Here is a 21185-nt window from a genome sequence, read left to right as displayed (position 1 = left end):
ACCTATTCTACTCCATAGCAGTTCACATTTCCTGATCCACCCCACCCCCAGCACTGATCTTAGTCACTAAAGAGACTGGTTGGGATTCTCATGATTAACCAGAGAAGGTGAACTCCTTAGCCAAAATCAATATTAAAACCTATTTGATAGTTCTTAAATCTAAAGGATTGGTTGGACCACCCTGAAGAATTTGGGAGGGCTCCAAAATTCATTCTTTTTTTTTTTTTTTATCAGTTTTTATTGACCTCTTCTTAACCTCTAGTCTCTATGACAGCACTAGATTTACAATAGTGAGCAAAATGATATATAACCATGGCCCACATGAAGCTTAAAGTCCACTAAGGAAGAGAGATATTAACCTAATTATCCCACAATTAAGTGTAAAATTCAGACTCTTAAGTATAATGAAGGAGAATAGAGTAGGCAATTCTCCAATAATATAAAGTAGAAATATTCTGACCAAATCAAGGGTATCAGGGAAGGCTTCCTTAAAGAAAGAACCACAGAGCTGAGATCCAAAGACCATGCAAAAATTAACCAGGTTAGAGTTTCTCACCCTGGAGGCATATTAGAATTACTTGTGGATCTCTTAAAATGCTGATTACCAGCCTTTCTCTAAACTAATGAAATTTAAATATTTGGTAGTAGGCCCAAGCATTGTTATTTTTAAGGTCTTTCTCCTTGTGCCCCAGTTGATTCTAATGTGTAGCCAAGGTTGGGAGCCACTAAACAAGAATGAAGATATTGAAGGTGAAGAAAAGGGAATGTGCAAGGCCCCATGAAGGAGACAGACACAGCCATTGGAGGAGCCGAAAGAAGAACAGTATGGCTTGATTATGGAGAGCAAGAGGGAGCTCAACTGTGGACGAGGTCAGAAAGGAGGGTAGGGGCCAGGGAGGACCATGAAGGCCATGTCAAAAATTTTGCGTTTTTATTTTAACATCAGTGTAAATCTAATGAAGTTGTTTTTTGTGTTGTTGTTGTTGTTGTTTTAAATTTTCTATTATTATTATTATTATTTTGGCTTCAATCAGCTTTGCTGCCTGAAAAAATAATTCTGACTTCCTGATGGAGAATGGAGTGGAGGGAGCAAAAAGGACTAGAGTTGGAAGAAGAAGGGAGCACCCACCTGACATACAGACAGAACCGTATGATGAGCAGCAACCTCTGTCCGTAGGGTGGTGGGGGAGGGCACAGTGAGGTCTCTCCATGAGAGGGACAGGCCTCTCCAAGCAGGCAGAGCATTCTGGCAGCCTCAGCAAGCACTAATCAAGTTTGACCGAAACACCTCTTTTGGGGAGCATGAGACACAGTGGCTTTAACAGCCCCACTTGGCATAGGACTTGGCGACACTGCCATGATCCAGGCAGCCCTCTGGAAGCCATATGCCCTGCTTAATTCCTCTGCAAACCTACTGCTTGCAGTCATGCAGACATATGCAGCCTTAACATGGTTATAGCATCTTAAACTCTTGAGGAAGCGGGAAAGAGGGATGTTCCCACCCGAGCACAGTGATGGAGAGGAAAATTATCAGAAGTGATTCTTGGCTGAGATTGGCAACATACACTGTCACTTGAACCTATCAATAGACCAGGCTGATGATGTTTTTCACTTAACACCTAGCGATGAGGCTGTCAGAAACTGGCAGGAGATCCCTGCACACCCTGCCAAGAGAGAGGAACATGAAAATCTGTCAAAATTTATGCTTGCTAATAAATATACTCCTGGAATTCTTTTTTAAAGAACCCAGGGTTTTAGCTGTCTAGGCAACATTTGCCAGGGATTCAAAAAGCCTGATCAAGCCAGAGGGTTTTACTCCAGCTCCAGTTTTCGCATGACTTTGGCTTGCTAGCAGAGGAAGGGGCAAGGCAGAGGCCTAGTGAAGGAAAATCTCCAAAGATACTAATTGTTATAAATTCTAGTGTGGTATCTGTGGTCTGTCTATGGGCAAAGTGAGTGGACACGTGTTATTGCTGTTGGATCCAGGGACTCCCTCTAGGCCACTGGGCCATATTCCCAGTGGTATCTACATCTATAGCAGCCATAGGGTTCAGGGGAAAGGGGAGGTGCAATAACCAGAAGTCAATGCTATCTGGCTGCTGTGCAGTCATTGGTGCTGTTCAATGGATATTCCCAGTAGGATTGCATTTCACAACTCCCTGGAAGCTAGGTGAGGTCATATGGCTTGCATTGGCCAATGTAAGTCACGTGCATTACACTTCAGGGTAAAAGCTTTAAGAGCCAGTGCATAATTTGCATTTATGCTTTCCTCCTGACCCGGTGACTGGCAGCAGTGGCTGGTCCAGTAGCTGGGCCCCAGAGTGAGAATGACACAGAGCACTGCCCCAGCTGACCTTCAATCAACATGGAGCTTGAGTGGAAAATAAAATGAGATGTTTTAAGTCACTGAAATACGGATATCACTGCAGCATAATTGAGCCTACATGTTCTCTATTAGAGCTATTTTGAACAACTCCTCTCTTCCCTCACTCTCTTCCCTGTAATGGGAATGGCTTATTGCATAGTGATTACAATCCAACATGCCTATGTTCTAATCTATCAGCGACGACTCTAAATGAGGGTCTTAAACTCCTTAACCTCATTTCCTTTATCTCTTAATTATAAATAATACTGTTCACACTGTAAGTTTCTTGCAATAATTAAATAAAATAATTAACTTTTATTGCATGCTGTGCAGAAAATAGTCAACATAGCATGCTTGAGGCTGCTATCCTTAGAAACTTCTGTTTGCAAGGTTGATCCTTGGCTAGCATCTGTGAACGTGGATTTCAGGAGGGTTTCCATCATTCCAAAACTGAAAAAGGTACCTGCTACACCTAAACTGTTTTGTGCTGAATATCTGCTTTTCTTTGAGTAGTCTAGAATTTTGGTAGTGCTAGGCAGAAGGCGCCTACGTGACCATCCCCCAATAAAATCCATGGGCACTGGGTCTTTAACAGTCTTCCATGGTAGACAGCAATTCACATTTGTCACAACTCATCATTGGGGGAATTAAGAGCATACTGTGTGACTCCACTGGGAGAGAACGCTTGGAAGCTTGTGCTTGTTTTCCTTCAGACTTCCCCCATGCACTTTTTCCTTTTGCTTATTTTGCCTTTATACCCTTTCAATGTATAAGTCTTAGCCATGAGCCCTACAATATCCTGAGTCCTGTGAGTCTTCTATATGAATCATCAAAACTGGTGGTAGTCTAGGCAACTTAAAAGTATGGTTTACTTGGACACGGTTCCATAGTGTAGCAGTTAGCATGTCCGCTTTACACACAGAACGTCCTGAGTTCGCATCCCAGTGGAGCCATGCTCCATGGTCTACAGTCTTGCCACCCTGAACAAGGCTGATATCTGATCTTAGAAGCTAAGCAGGGTCAGGCATCGTCAGTACTTGGATGGGAGACTACCTAGGAAGATAAAGTGCTGTAGGCATAAAATAATAATAATAACAATAATTAAAATAATAATAATAATAAAGTATTGTTTACGCTAAGTGAACAAGAAGTATAAGGATTGTTAGTGTTAAAAATAAAACAAAGGGAAATGTACAGAAAGAAATGAAAATACCTAATTCAGAGGTAACCACAAAATACCAGGTGACTGACTTATGTTCCAAAAGTACTTATTCAACTACCAACCACCCAGAATGGTGATTTATCTAACCTAAGATTCCAAAACGTACACTCCCTATTGGACCAGCATTGTCCACGGGCACTGAGTCTGTTCCTGACTAAGGTTTGCACACAAATAGTCATTCCTATAGTGACTTGATGAAAACAACAATGCTAGGAGCAACAGGAACCATTATCTAGTGAGCACTGTTCTCCTACTTCTATAACATCATCTCATTTAATCCTAACAACAGCACTCTTGGGTAGGCACAATGGCTATCCCCAAGGACAGGTGAAAAGACAAATACAGAGAAATTTAGCCATGTGCCGATAGGACAACATCACAGCTCCTTGGTTCCCATCTCAACACAATATGAGTTTCCCGAGGCTGCCATAATAATTGCCACCAACTGGGGGACTTAAAACACCAGAAATGTATTCTCTCAGTTCTTGAGGCAAGAAGTCCACAATCAAAGTGTCAGCCAGGCCATGTTCCCTCTGAAAGCTGTAGGGGAGGATCCTTATTACCCCTTTCAGCTTCTGGTGGCTCCATGCATTCCTTGGCTTGTGGCCACATCACTCCAATCCCTGCCTCTGTCTCCACACAGCCTTCTCTTCTGTGTCTGTCATTCCTCTGTGTGTCATAAGGATACTTGTAACTGAATTCAGGGCCCACTCAAATATTCAAGGATAAACTTTTTTCAAGATCCTTCACTAAATTACATCTGCAAAGACATTTTCCAAATAAGGTCACAATCACAGGTTCCAGGGATGAGGACCTGAACATATCTTTCTAGGACCATGATTTAGCCTACTACAAACACCAACAGTTATTTCTGTCATTGTGGGCCAGTTACTTAACCTTTTAGCATGTCACAGGATTGCTCTGAGGGCCAAGTGAGGCAATGCATGGAAAACATTTGGCATGTAGTCTGGCATATAATAAGGGCCCAATAAATGTCACTTACTATTACTGCCCACAACTGCACAATTGTTGAGAGAAAGAACTAGGATTTGAACCAGGCACGTGTAACTGCTATTAATTCTTACTCTACTCTGAGAACAGTTAAAGAGGGAGGCTTGGAGAAATCATTGTAGACTCAATGATCACCTAGCCATCAATCCGTGGTCATTCTGACTAGGACCTTGTATTTTTTTCAGCATTTATTTATTTTTATTTTTTTAACATTTTATTTTATTTTTCCCCTTCCTCCCTCCCCTCTCCTCCCTGGTAACCACTAACTAGGACCTTTTTAAACATTCTTTAGGTCCAGAACTTTTGAAGATGCTGAACTGCCTCCAGATCTCCTCTTGAGGCCCTCAAAATGATTCTGGAGAATCTCAGCTCCTCCGTTTCACCATCTCAAAAACCTCGACAGTAATTCCAGCTGCCCCTCTAGAGTGCTTTGAGGGTTATCAAGTTAATGACTATAAAGTCTATGGCACTCTTCAGAAGAAGAAGCCATAAAAATCAGATAAATGAAAGTCAATCAGCACATGCTTATTGTGTCCACAGGATGCACAGCACTGTACTCAGATATAAAGTAAAGGAGAGGAAAGTAAAAGAAAAGGAGAAAAGTTGGTTCAAACAAAGTCTTTCTAGTACAAGGCCAGCTATAAACTAAAGAGCTAGAGCATTTCAAGGCTTTAAAAAATGAAGGAGGTGCCACAAAGCAGTGAGGAAAAAGACAAAGAACTCAATTGGGAGAAAAATGCATGAAGGATCCAGGTAAACAGTCCACAGAAAAATAAACTATATAACTAGACAATAAGCAATGAAGAAATGTTTAATCACCCTCATAATCAAAGCAATAACAAGATAACACTTTTCACTTATCACAGGTTTGTTTGTTTGTTTGTTTGTTTTTTAGTTTTCTTATACACAGTATTGCCAACGGCATAAAGAAACAGGTACACTCCATCCACTTTGAGAGACACGAATTGGAGAGCAACTGTCCGAAGAGCAATGAGGGAATGGCTCTCACATTTAAAAATATATATGCCTTTTGACCCAGCAATCCCACAGCTAGGAATCTTCCCTAGCAATAAACTCACACACACACAAAAATACCTGGCTATATAAAAATATTCATTACATCATTGTTCTTAATGACAGATAATTGAGAACAACCTATTGTCTAGGAGTAGCACACACTAGTTAAATTATGGATAATGTACTTGGTAAACACGAGGCAGACATAAGCAAAAAAGAACTAACTCTGTTTGGCTAGTAAGAGAGAGTGCCAAGGTAGCATATTAAGAGAAAGAAGCTAAAGCAGAACAGTATGCATAACACGGCCCTTTTGTGAATGCGAATATGGGGGCCTCATATTCAAGAATCACCTTCAAGATGTGCTGTGAACATACCTGAATCTACACTCCTGGCCCTGCTGTGACCAAAGGCCTGCCCTACGATGAGGCTGTCAGAGTTAGGATTGGAGTCTGGAGAAACGGGAGATTTATTTTGTTTTCCTTGTGAAAGCCAAACCACTCAGATTCATCACAAGGAAGAACATCATGTATTAAGATCCTGAACTTGAGTTCAGACTACCCAGGTTCAAATTTCATCTCTTGTGCTGCTTAATAGCTGTGTTACTTTGGGCAAATCACTTCACCTCTCTGTTCCTTACTTTCCCTAAAATAGTAATAATATCAGTACTTTCCTCATAGAGTTATTACAAAAAATAAATATGTTATTATCTGAGGAGAGCTTCAAACAATGGTTGGCTGATAGTCACACCCTCTGTAAATGCTGTTAAGCAAGTAAATTGGACTCAAACATTGAGTGCCCCACTCCTGAATCCCAGTGTGACTCCCCTCTGTTAATGTGGCCCCAAACACCCAAAGGAAAAAGAAAATATGAAAAGAAAGGTGCCTTTCATGTATTCAGTGGGCCACTCCACAGGATGAAGTCATTCTAAAAAGGATAATTAGATCTCCAATTGGTTTTCATTTTATTTCATTTTCTTGCCTGCAGTTGACAAGCACGGAGATTGTGTTACTTCTACAGCCTCCAAAAGCAAAGCCGCCCCATTCCCCTATTTCTATAGCAAACTCGTGAAAGAGAAAAGCCTGCTGGTACAAACTGCTTTGATGAGAGGAAGCATCTAAAATGCATTTTAATTTCAATTTGTGTGAAGCTTTTGTATCAAATTACTGATCTGGGGCACGATGTGGCTCAGCGAAGAATCCCATTTTCCATCAGTTTGGATGTATTTGGTGTGCTGTCAAGAGGTAAAATAATTAAGGCTGAAATCTAGTCTCCACTGGAGACTGTCTACTGGTGTTCTACTTCTTGCATTGATCAAGTTAGGTGACAGACCAACAATTAGTATTCAAGAACCAATGCTGCCCCTTGGAGGTCCCAGATCTGACAAAAATTCCCAGGCAAATCAATGAATCCAAGGGGCGCTTCACTCAAATGTGATCGTGCCAGTAATATGATACTAACTGCAAGACCACCAGTCAACTAGGGCAAACCAAGGTTGCTTGAACAAACTAAAACAGAAGCTGAAAGAATTCAGTGAACCAGCTGAATTTTGCAAAACATTCAAGTAACTGGTACTAGGCAGCTGAATTCACATAGTTGTTTTAAGCAAGTCAGATTAAGCCTGCATTTGGAAGCCAAAGCAATCAGGCTAGAAAAGCTACTATCGCTTATTTTGTTTTTTTATTTCTCTGGTCTGGCATATTAGGTGGTCTCATTGGGGTATACAAGTTCTGCTCTCTACAAGGATCCCATTTACTGGGACTGTACACCCATCTCCCGCTGTTAACAGATACCTCCCTTCCCAGAGAATGGCTCTGCTGACAGGAGTCATGTCATCTAGGAAGGCACATGCTGCCCTCGAGTCCCACCAACAACCACCACCTGGGGGCTGCCAATGACTGCCCGAAACCAGAATCAAAGGGCGAACTCTTTGTCTCGAGAGAGAATAGCTCTACAGTGTGCTCCTCCATGAATCAGGCCAAGGCTAAGCTTTTAACCAGCGCCACAGACTTGCCTAGCAATTCCCTTTCATCTTATCATCCTCACTCTCCTACAGGAGTCTGCTACAGAGCTCCTGAGAGCATTCGCTCAATAAATCACATATACCCAAATCCCTGCCTTAAGCTCTGCTTTTGCAGAACCCAACTGTATTAGTTTCCTATCACAGTTGGAACAAATTACCACAAACTTAGCAGCTTAAACAATGCAAATTAATTACCTTAAAATTCTGAAGGTCAGAAATCTGACCCAAATCCCACTGGACTAAAGGAAGGTGTTGGCAAGTCTGTGTTCCTTCTGGAAACTCTAGGGAACAACCCCTCCCTTGCCTTTACCATTATCTAGAAGTTACCTACACTCCCAAGCTCATAGCCCCGCATCACTGCAACCTTTTCTTCCATTGTTACATCATCTTCTCTGACTCTGATCCCTCCTGCATCCCTCTTACAATGGTGCTTGTAAATACATTGTACCTGACTAGAGAATCCAGGCTAATCTTCCCATGTCATGATCCTTCACTTACCACATCTGCAAAGTTCCATTTACCATGTCAGGTAACATACTCACTGGTTCCAGGGATAAGGATGTGGACATCTCTGGGGCCATTATACTGCCCCCATACTGATCTAAGAGAGCTGGTATAAGGAGTTGGTCTTAAGAATAGACCCAAAGGAAGGGATTCTGGAGTTGAATCACTGATTGGCTTCCTGGCATGAGTAGTTCATCACCGATGGGAGATAGAGCATCATCCATCCCTGGCACATTGGTTATAGTGCAATTGCTAAGGCTTTCACCTGTGGATAACTAGGACAGACTATGGGTGGAAGGGGATGCACTGGCTTGTACAACATCCTTACCACTTGAGAGGAATAAGAGATATAGCAATTATGAGGACTGTGAAATTGGGAAACTGTTGCTGAATACCTTCATCAGAGAAAAAATGATAGCCTCAGGGCAATCACTCAACAATTTAGAGCAAATTGTGTCAGAGAGCTTCCTTGGCAATGTTTAAAGAAACCCTGATCTTTTTCAGCATGAAAACAGAGCTAATGAACAGACACAGGACTTAACTATAAGAATGGCAGAACTTCAGAGAAGGCTGGATACTCAGGCTAGGTACATGTCCTACACCCAAGTCAGGGCCCTGATGGGGAAGAATGGAACTTTGAGCCTTGGGGTGCGGATATTTTGGAAGATGCACTTGATTAGCTTCAACCCTAAGATCCTCTGAAACCTCTGGGTCTGCCAAAGTGTCCTCCCATCTCTTGTTGGAACACAGTCCCTTTTCCTTGCTTGAAGGATAAGCAAAACCTCTAATGGGGTAGGTGCCTAACAAAATAATTATCTCCACCTTCTCGGCTGGCTACCAGATCAACACCAAGGGTTCAATCTCGGCCTAACCTGATGAGCCAGTGTTGGGCCTACTAGAAAGAGAAGGATGCATTCCATAGTAGCCATAGGATCCTGGCTAATATGGCTAGGCAAGAATCAGGAAAGCATGATGAGGAGTGAATCCCTACGGGGGTTTGGTCAACAGGGGCAGAATATAAAGCTTTTTAGATAAAAGAGTTTATTTGATGGGGAGCCCTCCTATGACACAGGATTTAAGGCAAAGTTCTGAGAGACAAGTCTTATATGCAGCAGGAATAGTTCTTGGGAACTTGGACTTAAGCCCCTCAGGATGGGCTGCAAAGGAGAAGGGGGCTATGGGCAACAATTTAATCAAAGCCAACTATTAGCAGAACCTTTAGATTTGGAAACCATCGCTAAGGTATCTGAAAAAAGAAATCTGAGTTGACATTCCAGGAAGCCCCAATTCTTCATGGGATCTAAAAGAAAGGAAACTCTACTTGTTGGGAGATTGCATAGCTATCTCCTTTAACCATGGGTAATCAATGTGACACCATATGAAAAAAAGAACAAACATAGCAGGATTAAGAACTGCTATCATTAGGAAGGCCTACTTGTAAGATCAGCCCTTGGCTGGCATCTGGAAACTTAAATTTGAGGAGGGTTCCCACCATTTCCAGAATTGAGAAGAGTTTAGGCTCACTATGCCTAAACTGTAAAAATAAGATGGTTTTTAATTAACACCTGCTTTCCTTCTGGGAGGCTGGAATTTGGTCATGTGCCAAGCAGAGGGTGTCTATGAGACAATCCTTAATAAATACCCTGGACACTGAGTGTCTAATGAGTTTCCATGGTAGACAACATTTTGTATGTTGTCACAACTCATTTCTGTGAGAATTAAACAAATCCTGTGCAACTCCACTGGGAGGGGACTCTTGGAAGCTTGAGCCTTGTTTCCTCTGGTCTTCATCCCATGCACCTTTCCCTTGTGCTAATTTTGTTTTGTGTCCTTTTGTTGTAATAAGTCATAACCACCAGTACAACTATATGAATCTACCTAGTAAATCATCAAACCTGGAAGTGTTCTTGAGGACCTCTGACACACACTGTGACAAACAGATATGCATAGTTTTCTTCACGAATATTTACCTGGGGCCTCCTGAGAGCAAGAAGCTTAGTGTATCATGAAGAAAATGCCCTCTTACCCTAAGAGTTATTCTTTTTCCCCCTACCCTAAGTGATTTTGCTTCTGTTTGAACCCATTGTTGTTGTGTTCCATCTTATTTAAAATATAAGGTGTTTGGTTTCAAACTTAGAAGTGTATGCCTTCACCACATAAAAATAGAATTTTTCAGAACTTCTTGGGGCTCCCTTCCTATTCTCAAAGTATAGGTGCAGATCTTTAACCCACTTCCCCAAAAGATCTCCAAAATTTTTAAAATTTTAATGTTATTTCCCCTTGACCACAATTTCTAAATTACCTTTTGCACAGATAAGTGGGGCCAAAATTATCGCAGTAGACCAAGTCTTAAAAAAGGACAAGAATTATTATGATGAAAAAAATATCAAAAGTGACTGAGTGAGAAAATAAAGAAGTAAAAGATGGCTTAGGTCATTCCAGAAACCTGCAAGGAGCTCAAATCCTGGAGTGAAGAGGTGGGGAGATGGCCTAGTCAGGTACACTCAAAAGGTGCCCCCTCTCAAGGTATGCTAAGGAAAGAGAAAAGTTATTCTAGTAATAAAGGCATAAAAGTGAGCTGTGTGTGCATAGCTGAAACCTACAAATCATCTCATTAATGGCACCTCAAGTTGCTACAGGGCAGTAACTCTGATGGGAACATTGTTTTTCTCCCCTCTATTCTGAGTAACCCCTCCTAGGCAACTTCTCTTTAAGTTTCTTCTGCTGCCCCCGTTTCTAATTCTCAGCCCTCATTTCTCCTGTTCTCAGATCTCTGTTCTCTGCTCCAGAGGCATAAGATGATGGAGCCGCAGTTTGATGTTCAGCCTATAGTCTACTTCAGGGTTGGGATTCTTACTGTATCCTATCAACACCTAGTTACCTGCCATAGGGACAGGTGAGTGTTCTGGTCAGGCTCATTGCAGAAAACAGATGTCATGCTGAAAGGGGTGAGAGAGAGATTATAATAACAATAAAGGTGTGGGAAAGCTGAGGAATACCCACTGAGAGTGAAGCCCCTCCAAAGCTCGCAACAGTGGGAAGCTGATAATACCCCCAAGATTGAAGACACAAATGGAGGTAGTGTTACTGAAATTTAATAAGGTCTATAGCTTTGGGAGAAGGCCAACTGATAGGAGCTGTGGCCCACCAGAGAGAAATATAACTACAACTAACCTGCATCCCATCTGGAAGTGAATCAGGAGTTCAAATGTACTCAATTATAATCCTTCCCTACCTCCAATCTCCTTCAAGCACCTTCCATTGACCAAACCCAAGGAGAAATCAGAGGTAAGAGAACTTACCGATGGGTCTAGAGGAGCAAATGGAAGATGCCCAGTTTAATGGCTGAATACAAAACTACACATACACACACAGAAATATAAAGCAAGGTACATTCTAGAAGCTTTTATTTATATGAAATAGACAACAGATTTCAACATATCGAGAGGATTTAAAAATTTGTTTGGAAATGTAATTTTGTGCTTCGGTAGTACACCTCAGTAGGCAGCCAGCTATTAACATATTCAGATGTCTAAAGTGGTCCTTCTCCTCTAGTCAGCTGATAAAAGATTCCACTTTAAAACAAGATAGGAGCATTTGGGGAGTAGCTATGCTCTTCAGTCCTCTCTAGGGTAAAACATACAACAGAGATTTTGCTGCCTGTCTGCTCCCACAGTGATGCTGGCACTTTCCAGCAATCATGTGTCTCATAGGATCAATATTACTTTTCTGCATTACCAGGTCTCAGTTTTGATGAACCCAGCAGAGACTTTGCGCCTGCCTCACTCCATCACCCTGGGGTCTTGTCTCGAAAGGGGATATCTGTGATCAATTTCACATTTCCACAATCTAGATATTAATCCTAATGAACATCATTTATTCTGGGTTCTCCCTGACAAGTTGTAGGAAAATCCTGCATGAAATGAAGACTCAGATGTTTGTGCAATTTCCTGTTCAAATATGCTCCTTGAGAGTTCCACTATAACTGAAATCACCAGTCCTCCAAAGACAAAGGGCTTAGAGGTGGTTAGACACTGAAGGGATGGCCACGAGAGCACAAAAAGAGGAAAAGCCTGTGGGAACAAGTCTCCTGCTCCTTTCGGTGGCAGTAATGTCTGTCTGCACAGGTGAGCAGAAAGTGCCTACAGAGATTGTGTTCATTTTTCCTTTGATGGTAAAACTCTCGTTCGATTTAACAGACAGTAAGTAGCTTTGTAGTTTTGCCATTAAGTAATATTCCCGCAGCAAGAATATTTTTTCTTTCAATTAATGGTTCTCTGAGCAAGACAGCTAACTCATTTCTGGACGCATAGAAAGTTACCACCCTCCTTAGGCTCTGTAGGAGAGACAGGGTAGCATTACAGTTAAGGCCTCCAGTTCTGCAATCGGCTATTCCTGGGCTTAACTACCAGTTCTATCACTTATTAACTATGCAACTTTAGGAAAGCCACTGAACTTCTCTGAGCCTCAGTTTTCTTATCTATAATTTCTTATCTCTTAGAGGTAATTATGACTCTTCCTCACTCAGTTAATCACAAGATAACAAGAATGGATATAGTTCAGCATAGCCTCAAAAAATTAAATATAACATTGCCACGTGGGCCAGCAATTCTACTCCTATATGAAAGAATTGAAAACAAATATTCAAATACTTATACACAAATGTTCATAGCAGCACTATTCACAATAACCAAAAGGTGGAAACAGCCCAAATGACCATCAATGGATGAATGGATAAATAAAATGTGGACTATCCATAAAGTTGAATATTATTCAGCCATAAAAATAATGAAGTACATATGCATGCTACAATATGGATGAACCTCAAAAACATTATGCTGAGTAAAAAAGGCAGGCACAAAAGACTATATATTATACAATCCCATTTATATGAAATATCCAGAATAAATAAATCTATAGAGACAGAAAACAAACTAATGAGGTTAGGGTAGAAGGGAATGGGGAGTGACTGCTTAATGGTTATGGGGTTTCCTCTTAGGGTAATGACATCTTTGAACCAGATAGAGGTGGTAGTTACAAAACACTGTGAATATACTAAATGCCACAGAATTACACATTTTAAAATAGTTAATTTTATGTTATATGAATTTCACCTCATTTAAAAAAAAAAAAAGCTCAGCATAGTATGAGGAACATAAAAAGTATGAAATAAATGGTAGCTGTTATAACATCTCATGTGTAACCTAAATCCCCAAGGACTTCTATAGTCTGTCTCCAGATCACATCTCCAACATTATCTCTCCTATACCAATCCTCCTATACCAATCATTCTCATCATTTGGGGGTCATGAATTCTTTTAAGAATCTGCTAGAAGCACTGTATCCGGGTGGGGGTGGGGGGGACGACACACAAACAAAATTTTCCACTCAGCTTTGCAGGTTTCAAGGCCATCCTGAGCAGTAGGAATGCTCCTGATCTTTGTGAATTTCAGATCAAGGGAATGCACACACTCTACATCAGCCTCCTCAGTATTACCTGATCCTCCACACAGATTGCTACATCTAGCCTTCTTTCACTCTTATCCCTCCTTGCCCAGCAGTGTCTGCCACCCTTTAAGACTCAGATATTTCATAACATCTGCTATGACTACCCCAGTCTTCAAGGCCCTTTCCTTCTCCAGAATTCTTTTGAAAGTCCATTTGGAGTTACCCATTTGGTACTGATCGTACACCGCTTTATATTTTTGGTTTTCTATTTTTTAATAGGTTTACTTTTATATCCCACTATATAGTAACCCGGAGGGGGTAGATTCAAGTGTCTTCAGAAGCTAGTCAGGGATTATGGTAAACTAGAAAGGATACTAACTTCTAAAAGTTCCAGTATCATTGGGTCTTCTGTTTTTCAAGAAAAGCCAGAAATCTGGACATGTATTTGAGATATTTTGGTTTTCAAATGTTATTAACTACCTCCCCAAAGAAGCATATAGTAGGGGGACATATTTTGGTGAATGCATGGCTTGTCTTGATCAGACAAAAGTGATGGTAAGAACCATCACTCTTCAGAGCCATCTTAGCCCTATGTCACTATAGCACACACTTCAGTGAATTTTAAGGAGCCTAAAGGTCTTTGACCTCATCTTCTAGGACAACAGTCTGTTAGCAAAAGTGACTGTGGTCAGATTTTTGTATAAAAGACCTAATACTTTGCTTTAACGCTCACTCCTGGGAAGGAGAATTCAGACTGTGTCTTTGAAAAACAGGACAAAGTTGTGCTTAGATTAAAGATGATGATGACTTAGATCATTTCAATAAGTATTTAGGCAGTTATTCCATGATACACACTGTTCTGTGCAAGGGACAAGACAGATAAATCCTACCCTAAGAAGTTAGAAATGAAATACAATGAGATATTGATAAAGAACAGAAATAGGGCACACACAAAGAGAAAATACAAATATCCCACAAATACACAAAAAGATGTCCATCATCACCAGTGTTCAGGGACATGCAAATTAAAAAGCACTTCGCATGGGCAAAAAATTAATGTTTGCTAATGTCATTAATGTGGGGAAATGGTTACTCTCAAAACGGCAAGTGGGAGCATAATTTGGTACAGGAACTTTCAAGACAATTTGCCAGTACCTATAAAAATTTAAATGATATCCCCTGTGACTTAGCAATTCTACTTCTCAAAGCAACCCTGGAGAAACACTCAGAGTCCACAAAAGAAATATGTTCAAGGAAGTTCATTAAAAATTTTTTGCAATAGCAAAAAATCTGCAGATATCCTAGATGTATATCAATTGGGGGCTGTGAGAGCAAGCTGCGATATATGGTCATATAATGAAATACTACGCAGTGTATAACACAGTGAGGTAAATCTATATGTTTCAACATAGAAAAGCCTCTAAAACACAGTGATGAAGGAAGCAGACACACACACTAAACATTATTACCCATTTTCTATGGTACAAATCTATGGATGAAAACACATACAAAAAGTTTTAAAAGGATCTATACTAATAAGAGTGGTGGCTTCTCATGTGGATGAATTCCCCAGGAACTGCTGTGATGGTCAAGGCAGCTTGAGACCTATTGATATTGTTTAATTTTTTTTACAAATGGTCATGCATTACTCGTGTGGTTGAAAACCTAAAAGCATGTAAGTGGTTACTTTATGAATCTGTTTTTGACAAGAACATTTTGTGAAATTCCACTTTGTCACAAGCACAAAACATTCATAATTCCCCTCATTCAACATTATTTGCCCATTTTTTTTGTTGTTGTTTATACTACAGTGACTCTCTAACAATTCACTACTTTGCTAACGTCATTAATGTGGGAAAATGGTTACTCTCAAAACTGCAAGTGGGAACATAATTTGGTACAGGAACTTTCTCCAAGTTTCAGAACAGCAGCTTCCCATCAGAATCACCTGCCTGAACTTGGAAATGAAAGCAGGTCTGCCAAAGAAGCAGAGCCTAAGGCAACCATTACAACAAGGGCGGGTAGCCTTAGCTTCTTCGGTCTTTCTGAGGCTGTGGTGACCATGGCTCTTTCTCTCTCTCTGATGTGTTGTAAGTAGGAGACATCTCAGGGTTTGGACCTGGGGCAGCGGGAGTGGGGTCTTGGCGGTGTTATTCCTGGCTGCATGATCTCTAGACCTGTGTTCTCAGCCCTCTTGGAGACACTGTGAACTACCTGATTCCATTTTCATAAATTTGTTTTCTGCCAAAATTAATTAGTACTAATTAGTTCTAGTGTTTGCTTCTGAGAAACCTGACTGACCCAGTGATCTTGGGAAAGTTACCTAATTTCTTCTGTTTCTCCATCTATAAAAATGAGGATAACGATACCTATCTCAAAGAATTGTAAGGAAACACAATATATGCCATATGTTTGAAATATATATTATAAATATAAAATGTAGGCTAAATGCATATATATTAATATACCAGTTGAATATGTTTTACGCAGTTATATGGATATATATATATTACATATCTACATATGCTATCTATATTAAGATAGTATATGAAAATACCTGACTCTAGACCTTTCATCTCAGGGTTAGGGGCAATGGTGCACGATGGGTTCTTAGAATTGATCATAGAAAGACTGCAGTGGATTTTCACTTCTAATATCTCACAGATAAATAGAAAGGCAAATAGTATACAGCTTTTTAAGGAGGCAGGATAAATAAATGAAAACATGGCTTTTGTGGACCTAAACTTGAGTACAAATAATCACTCTGAACTTCCTGTGGCTCACTTATTTTGTGTAAAATCTGCAACGACCTTTTCATTGAAGGCCAATTTTCTGAAACCAAATAACTTCCAACCAGAGGCCAGCTGACTTGACAGCATTCACAGAACTCACCAACTCTAATATCATTCACAACAAACATCATTAGGATTGAATATTTTCTGCAAAATGATTCTCAAACCCTAGAGTGAAGTCCACGGCCAAAACAGGTGACATCAAGATTAACGACTTCGTTGGGTGCCCACTCCAGTGTTCCCTTATCAGCCCAGGTAATCAAGAGTCAGAGAATGTGATGGCTTGGAAAGGCCTCCGGGATTCTGGTGTGAAAATTAGTCTGAGCATCAGATTCTCTAGAGCCAGAAATCCATGCTCCCCATCCAGTTATAGGGAGTACATAACCCCCACAACAGGTCCTCCAGCTATTCCATCGGCCAAAACAAGTGAGTTTGGGAGCCTTTGAAATGATCAGCCACAGTAAGCCAAGACAGAAATGGAGCTGAGCTGAAAATGAGTGTGTCTTTTCCTACTTCTCCCTGGACTATCTGCAGAACAGATCCAGGACTTCCTTGCAAATTACCAGGTATTATTACTGTGTTCCACATTAAGATTTTTCACCTAAGGACTTCAGCCTTCCCTAGGACATTCCTTCAAACATCCAAACAACAGAGTAATAGTGGAAAGTACAAAGCCCAAATTCAAGTGGGGAAAAGGCAGCAGCAAATCTCAGACTAAATCCAAACTGTCCTCTGCTTTAGTCTTAAAATAATGTCTGATCAAAAGGAATCACAGCCACTCTTCCTCCCTTAATTCAGGAACTGGTTAATGCATTTGAAGATGAAGTCATCATCCCCCCTCAGCCATCTTTCTTCTTTCTCTTTCTACCCTACTCTAGTCATTTCTTCAAGAAGAAATGTTTATACATATATTTGTCTCTCCAGTATACCTCCCCATTTTTCTTGATATGGAACCTCTGCTCTTTCCTGTAAAAAAAATTCATGTGGTTTTGCCTGGGGCCAAACTTGCTATCCACAGACTCCCCCCCCCAACACACACACACACACACACACACACACACACATACGCATGCACATGCACACTCATACATACACCCCTTACTGTCATGTTAGGAGTGAACACCATTACTCAGAAGTAGCCAGTTCAAGAGTGATCATATGACCTAAGTAAGTCAGGTCAGTTAGTCTCCTCTGATATATGAACATCAAAAGAAGGTCTCTCTCTTGCTCTAAGGCTATGAGTCATAAGGATAATATAATCTTAAGCTCCTTCTGACCATCATCCACAGAAATATAGAAGAAGCTCTCTACAGTAGGAAACAATAACCCAACATCCAAAGAGAAAAGAGATAAAAGGATAAGCAGGAATAGACATAGAGTCCTGATACTATCAAATGAGCCATTAAAAGAATGCTGTTTAATAAAAAAAGAAGAAAATTGGACATGGTTCCATAGTCTAGCAGTTAGCACGTCTACTTTACACGCAGGAGAACCTGGGTTCACACCCCAGTGGAGCCATAATCCATGGTCTACTGCCATGCCACCATGAACAAGTCCAACATCTGATCTCAGAAGCTAAGCAGGGTTGGGCCTGGTTAGTACTTGGATGGGAGACCACCTAGGAAGACCAGGTGCTGTAGGCATTAATAATAACAAATAATTTTTTTAAAAAAAAGAAGAAAATAAAAAAACATCACTTACTTGTAACATGAGGTTGGGGTTAGAAATGGTGAAAGAGTAAAAGGCAAATAGTGAATGAGTAAAAGACCCCACAGGCTATAAATAAATACTTAGGCCATAGTGTGAATCTTGACATTTGTATAGCACTTGCTGAGTGCCCAGCTTTAAGCTAGGGGCTTTCAAATACATTTTATGTAGCACTGGGAGATAGGAATTCCTTGTAACTCACACCAATTTATTTAACAAGTAAAGTGTCTGGCTAAGACTCTGATACAGAGAAGTACTTAATAAATGTTTTATTGAATGGTTGTGGTCTGATAAATTCAGGAGACAGGGGGACTATAATCTCCCTTGATCTTAACACACCGCTTCTATTAATTCAGCTTAGGCATAGAGCTTTTTATCCACCATGTCACAAAACTGCCTCTAATTGACTGTGTGCTGTTAAGCTGAGACTGCTATCTCATACCTCTGCAAATTACTCAAGATCCAGTCTCCGCTGTAAATTTATTTCTATTCAAATTCACCTTTTCGTTTCAGCCCATCATTTTGGTCTGTCAACATGATGTGAAATTTTGACTCCATCATCCTTCCTTCCAGCTTTAAATCATTTGGAAATTTAATAGGTTCCCCTACTACAACTATGTCTGAGTCATGGATAAGTACAAACAAGATAAGAAGAGAGTCCTACAACATGCTGGTAGAGAATTTTCCAAGAAATTGACATTAGCAGATTTTCATATAGAAACATTCAGCTATAAATCAACCTGTTAACTAATCCAATCCATGTTTTATGATCATAAAAAAACAGTAGAGTCAATTCAACATGACTTGTTCTATCATAAAGAGAAGTGGAGTCAGTTCAAAAAGACCAGTTCTTGGTGAACCCATTCTGGTTCCCAGCAATCACAGCTTCCTCTTCCACTGCTTTACAAGTCATTTGTTTAATAATGCAGTCTAGGATTGTACCAATTACTAGTGTCAAATTCACTGGCTGGTAATGTCTAAAACAACCTTCTTTCTCTTTTGAAAACTTCAAACTCTGTACTCAGTCTTCAGTCAACCCTCCTTTTCCTATGTAACAAACAAATATTTAAAGAATGCCTACCATGTGGCTCTGTGTAAGACATTTGGCATACAGAGACAAGTAAGCAGACGGGGTTGCTATTCTTGTGCAGTAAGAATAAAGACTGCTGACAGTTGTGCTACAATCAAGAAAATATAACATGAGAGTATGAGTGGTCTGATTCACTGCATATATCTTTGCAAGGAATAAGAAATCTGAATTATCGACTTTGGCTGTGTCTTCCTGGCATTCTCCCTCCCTCACCCTCACCTTTCCCACCCTACTTATACACACCAAGGAATTTCTCCCTCTTCTCTGGCAGTTCTAAGAAAAATAATGAGACAATGGCCAACAATTGCTGAGTAGGAATGTTTACTGGGACAAATCTCAGAGGGTTTTTGCTCACACTTTAGAGAACTATCTGCTACTGTCAGCCATAGGGATATAAATGAGCATCACACTGTAAAAAAGAAGCATCCAGCATGGATCAAGAACACACTAGGAATTCATGCATTGGCCAAAACTTCACGTTCCAGCCCAAGGAATGACCCAGATGGACAGTACTAGCCTCACTAAACAAGAAAACCTGAGTGCAGGGACATGACTATTTACCCTTCATCCTCCCGAAGCAATGCTTGGAACAAAGCAGGTAGAACTGCATTCATGGCCCCTTTGCCATGTGACTTTCCAGTTCCTCTGGGGCAGAGGCTATCTTACCATCTATTGTGTTTGGGCTGAACTGGTGACTTATTTTGGCCAGCAGAAGTACTATGTGTTAGTTCCAAGTACAGGCCCTCAAGTCTTGTTATTTTTTATTATGCTCTTGTGCCTTTGCCACACAGACTAGCACGCAAGGGTGAGAAACTGATGGAGAAAAGCCATGTTGCCTTGGCTTCCCCTGCCTAAGCCAGACGACACCAATCAACCCCCATGCTCCACAGTAGACCCCAGACATGTGAGCGAGCCTAGCCAAGATCAGCAGCACTACCCAACCTGTCCCCACCTGGCTTAAAACGCATGGACAATAAAAGCTTATTTTTCATCATTTGTTATGCAGCATTGTTTTTGCTATACATCATTCTTTGAGTAGAAGTGTTCGACTATAAGAAGTACAAAGGGGAGAAAAGGCATTTTAATATTTAGCTTAAGAAATTTGCCACATATGTGGTATATGCCTTTCGTGTTTGATGCATGCTTCTTATGCCAAAAAGCTCTCAAGGAATAGATAAGAAGGGGAAAAAATCGGTTCATTTGAGTGTCGTGAATATCTGGAGGAGGAGCAAATATCAGACTAAGGAAGGCAGAGGTTCAAAAGTAGCATTTCTGTATCTCATATAGCAACCAACACCACAATTTTATGCTTTAAAGTTCCAACAGACCTGCAAAATGAATTTCAGCTAAGCCTAGAGACCTGAGTTCATGTCTCTGAATTGTACTGGCTTCCTGCCTTCTCACCTACTCTGAGCCCTGACTCCCCTTTATTCTACTTTTTTTTTCACACAGGAAAAATCATTCTCCTTGGTAGACAAGTCAGAATTCAAACAGCAATCGAGTAGATCTGCTTTCTCTCTCATCTGTTAAAATCTCCCCCAAGCAGTCCTTTCCTTGTTCATCTATTTGTTTCTTTTATCCACAAATGGAAGTGAAAGGCTCTTTTTAGTCGTCTTTAGCATGTTTCCAAGCTGTGGCTCTTTTGTGTTTTAGATTAAATGACAACAGTAGAAGTACTGGCTCTAGCATCAGACTGACATGGCTTTGGGTCCCAGATCTGCCACATCATAATCACATGACCTTGGGGAAGTTTCTTAACCTCTCAGAACTTCAACTTCTCTTTCTCTAATAGGAAAAAACATCAGATGTACATCAGGGGTTTGTTGTGAATATTAAATGACAAAATGTAAGCAAACTGCTTAGCAGAGTTTCTGGTATATAGCAGGTACCCAATACCCAGCAGCCAACATGATATTTTAAGTTCAGGGCCATTCTTTTGAGTTGAGGTATAAGTGAGTTTTTCTTTTTAATCCTGTGTCACTTTTTCTGCTATGTATATGCTCTTTTGA

The 21185-nt window shown here is 40.6% G+C and overlaps 1 protein-coding gene and 1 pseudogene across 2 annotated transcripts in view; one reads left to right on the top strand and one right to left on the bottom strand.

The window, feature by feature from the left end:
- The window catches only part of CDH13 (cadherin 13), a 1315977-nt gene that overhangs the window by 1203311 nt on the left and 91481 nt on the right, over positions 1–21185 (bottom strand). The window lies entirely within an intron of this gene.
- Positions 17907–18022, top strand: LOC118611832 (annotated as a pseudogene).

The sequence above is a fragment of the Rousettus aegyptiacus genome, unplaced genomic scaffold (genome assembly GCF_014176215.1).
Source record: "Rousettus aegyptiacus isolate mRouAeg1 unplaced genomic scaffold, mRouAeg1.p scaffold_m13_p_14, whole genome shotgun sequence".
In the NCBI taxonomy this organism is placed as follows: domain Eukaryota; kingdom Metazoa; phylum Chordata; class Mammalia; order Chiroptera; family Pteropodidae; genus Rousettus; species Rousettus aegyptiacus.
Note: the sequence above shows the minus strand (reverse complement) of the source record. Positions and strands in the feature narration are given on the sequence as shown.